Consider the following 4,177-nt stretch of genomic DNA (forward strand, 5'->3'; position numbering starts at 1 on the left):
GAAACTAAAAACTCAACGCAACGTAACCTTTTAACCTTTTTTTGAATTTCTATAACGCGTGTTGGAGTGTCGGGGAGTGTCGGAGTGTCCGAGAGTGTCGGACACAACACGTCAGGATTTTTGAAGTGTCGGTGCTTCATAACTAGCAGCCAATTGCTTCCCTTTCCCTTTACCAGCAAACTTCCTGTCCTTCTAGGAAGTGGAACTACCAGTTCCCTTGGTCTCAGCAACCTTGGCCCGCTTGGCCTTACTCACAATACAGACATCCTCATTGTCCCGACACTGCTGTACCAGTGTACCAAAGTCTCTCGATGCAGCTCCAGCAATATGCTCTGCAATTACCTCACTAAGTCCTCTGCGGAACTTAGCAACCAAAAAGGTCGGAGTAGGCATAGCCATCCGAAAGTGTTCAAACTTCACCAGCTCGTTAAACTTAGCCAGGTACTCGTCCACAGACAACGAGCCCTGCACTAATCGATCAAACTCTCCCTGCTTCCTTTACTGTGCATCAAAGGGAAAGTATCGACCCAAAAAGCAATCCTCAAAGAATGGCCAAGTCATAACATGGCCCTGCATCTCGTAAGCGTGAGAGGTGTTCATCCACCACTCATGAGCATCACCCTCCAACATGTACGTGGCGAACATCAGTTTCTACGGGTCCGTACACTGCATCACCCTGAATATCTTGTCTAGGGCCTGAAGCCATCTCGCAGCAGCTATGGGATCATAAGACCCATTAAAATAAGGTGGCTTATGCTTGCGAAAAGCATTAAGCCGGTAATCAATCACGACTCTATCCTCAGCAGGCTCGAGTTATGGTTCCATCACCCCAGTAAGGTGACCAGTGCCTTCCACGTGACTCTGGCTATCGTCCAGCAAACTGGGTGGAGGCGGTAGTGGTGGTGGTGGCGGTGGAGGTGGTGGTGGAGGAAACTAACCCTCATTGCGGCCAGCCCTCATCTCCTCCAGCATGACCCTCACCATGGTCATGTTCGCCCGCCGGTTCGCCTCAAGGACATCCTCCGTGGCCTTCTAGTTCGCCTCTCTAACAGCGTCCATCATTGCCACATTGGCCAATCTAGTGGCCTCCTGCATCTCAGCCAATGCAGTCAGAATTGGGTCGGGTTGACCCTCTGTAGTCTCGCGAGTTCTCCTGGGTATTACTGATGGGACGTAAATTCGTTCTCATCTAAGCCCATTTTGATGGCAAAATACCACACGTTCCCTCATCTGATAAGCAACTTCGGCATGAAAATCACTTGTTTTACACATTTGTGACAAAAACACAGTGGGAGAATAGATGGTAACTTATTCCTTTAAAATATATTAAAAGGGAAACAGACTGAGACACATTAAATGCACCTGCTCCACTCATTTAATGCCTCTGTACACTTTACAGGTGACGTAAGGTTAAAGTCTTCTAAAAGCAGAGGCGGTGCACCAACTGAGCAGCTGGAAACGTGAAGAGCAGAGAATCAAGAGTTCTCATTGGCTGAAAAGGAAAGCAAAGCATGGGAAGGACTGCAAACAACGGCTAATCATCACCAAATCCTGTTCTATCCAGCAATTTGCGCAATCTTCACGCTCTGCTGCCACCATCCCGTCCCCTCAGTCAAGCAACTAGCTCCAAAGGATTTACAACATTGCCACTCCTCTTCCATCTATAAATAGGACCACCCCCACACAAAAACACCATCGAATCCTAGAGGGTTTGAAGTCCGAAAGGAAGAGATCACCTAGTAGTAGTAGTAGTTAGTATCTTAGATTTATTTTAAGTTGTAACTATAGTTAAGTGACAACCCCTCTTCTCTTCTCTGTGTCACCCATTAAGACTCCTCACGAGCAATAACCCATTTTTCTCCATTTTCTGTTTCTTCTGTAAATTGTCTTTTAAATTAATATAAGTGTTTTTCTCTTCGTTCCATTCGTTATCTCTTAACTGAATCTCGGGTCTATGGGACTTCAGTTGAGAATAATTATGTTTAAAATATCAGCCATGAGCTGAACTATCTGTGGAACGGGTAATCTGTGAAACTCTTAAAGAATTGTTTTCAAAACTCTTGACTGAAGCTTTTTGTATTTCTTTGGCTAAGTGAGCTATATTCATTGTGTACCAATGGAAATTGGGCACATACTGAGAAAGGAACTTCCATAAGGAAAAGATTTCAGACAGCTTAACCATTGGGGGAAGGTAGTGTTATGGCAAAAACACTACTGGTCACCTTAGGAATAAGGGGCCAACTCGTCCATTTTAAGGTTCTGTACTAAGTACCTGTTGGAGTCAAGGGAGCCGTAGGAATATGGAAACTTGTGAGCCATCTAGTCCATGAGCTGAGGAATCAGAGTTGGCAGACAAGAAACTGGGACAAAACCAAGAAGTGCTAAGTCTTTAGCAGAGAAAACAGCTATTTAAGAGTGAATCTGTTCCTTCTGTTTAACTGTTATAAAACATCACCCTGTTGTCTCTTGATTATAGTTATTTCTGCTTTAGTAGTTTTTTTACTTTATATAATTATAACTATCAACTCCAATGATTATTATCTCACCTTCTTCTAAATAGGAAGGATTACATACATAACGCGGCGAGTAATTGTTTGCCAGCAGATTGAACCTACTGTTCCTGAGGAACGTTGTCAAGACAGTAGGGAACGTTTGACCAGACAGTTCATGTACTAACTTTTCTTCTCATTTTCATTCTTTATAAAATAGTGTAAGACAATAATTAGGATTCTATCCTCGTGGGAACGATAATTTGGGCATTAATACTCCCTTTATTACTTGATGTGTGCACTTGTGCACTTGGGATGGAACTAAGGGAACGAATCTGTGTTCTGCAAGAATAGGGGAACGTCCCCTATCAGAACTTATAATTTTCTACCATCAGCAAACCACCCAACAAGTTTTTGGTGCCGTTTCCGGGGATAGAAACACTAAATCTTTTTCTTATTTACTGTTTTTAGTACATACTCTGTATATCTAACTTTACCTCTTATTTTTCTTTTTACTTGTCACTTAAGCTGTTGTGCATACATACTCTGTGTTTATGGTTTATGAGTGAAGAGTTTGAAACAAACTCTGATCACTCCATTGAAGTATTTGAGTTTCTCTTCGACCCTGAACCAGAACGTACACTTCATAGAAGAAGAAGAAACCTCAGGGAAGAAATCCTTGAAAACATGGTTGATCATAATAATAATGAAGAGGTTGTTCCTGAACAAAACTTCAGAACTTTGGCTGCTCCTTTCAGGAACAGACCAGACAGAGGAGTAATCCTCCCTCCTGTAGCACCCAACTTTGAACTGAAACCTATCATGTTTCACATGATTAGGGAAGCAGTGGTCTTCAATGGACTCCCTGCAGAAGATCCTTACACACACCTCACAACATTTCAAGATATCTATGATAATTTTAAAGCTGAGGGTGTGACAGAGGAGAGCATGAGAATGAGGTTGTTACCTCACTCCTTGGGATTAAAGGCAAAAACATGGATGAAAATTCTCACCTCTGGATCAATCCACACATAGGAGGAGCTCTCTAACAAGTTCATACAGAGGTTTCTCCCAATGTCCCGACAAGCTGATGTTAGAGCAGAAATCTCTAACTTCAGAATGTTTTATGGAGAAAACCTCTATGAAGCATGGGAGAGATACAAGGACATCATCAGAAAATGTCCGAACCATGGGGTAGAAAGTTGGGGAGTGTTACAATCTTTCTATAAGGGACTTGACCATACTTCTCAATCTCATTTAGATTTTGCTGCAGGAGGATATTTCTTTACAGGAATACTTGAATCAAGGTACGAAATCATAGAAGGAACTGCTAAAAGATGTCTCCAATGGCCAGTAGACAGAGTAAGCCCAGTAAGGAAGCCATGCATGCTAGAACTGGATAAACAAACTACCATGGAAGCCCAGCTGGCATCACTCATGAATGAAGTGAAGAACCTGAAAGCTGACCAATCAGCACCAAGGATGGAAGTCTTACAACTCACAGCAACTGAGACAGAACCATGCTCAGCCTGTGGTGACCTTTATGACTCAACAGACTGCCCATCCACTGCATTGGTGTGTTATGCAGAAAATTTTGGCAACAGGAACTTCACCAGAGACAATCAACAAGCAGGACGCAATACAAATTCAAGACCTGGAGGAACTATCATTAAGGATCAGAACCACAA

At 42.9% G+C, this 4,177-nt stretch overlaps 1 non-coding gene across 1 annotated transcript; it reads right to left on the reverse strand.

The window, feature by feature from the left end:
• Positions 1-3,578: 3,578 nt before the first annotated feature.
• Positions 3,579-3,685, reverse strand: LOC133317393 (small nucleolar RNA R71). The gene has a single exon (XR_009752306.1). It is a non-coding gene; the product is annotated as a small nucleolar RNA R71 (small nucleolar RNA).
• Positions 3,686-4,177: the final 492 nt, after the last annotated feature.

The sequence above is a fragment of the Gastrolobium bilobum genome, unplaced genomic scaffold (genome assembly GCF_033153095.1).
Source record: "Gastrolobium bilobum isolate Gb01-03AN ecotype WA unplaced genomic scaffold, APGP_CSIRO_Gbil_v1 utg5389, whole genome shotgun sequence".
Taxonomy (NCBI): Eukaryota; Viridiplantae; Streptophyta; class Magnoliopsida; order Fabales; family Fabaceae; genus Gastrolobium; species Gastrolobium bilobum.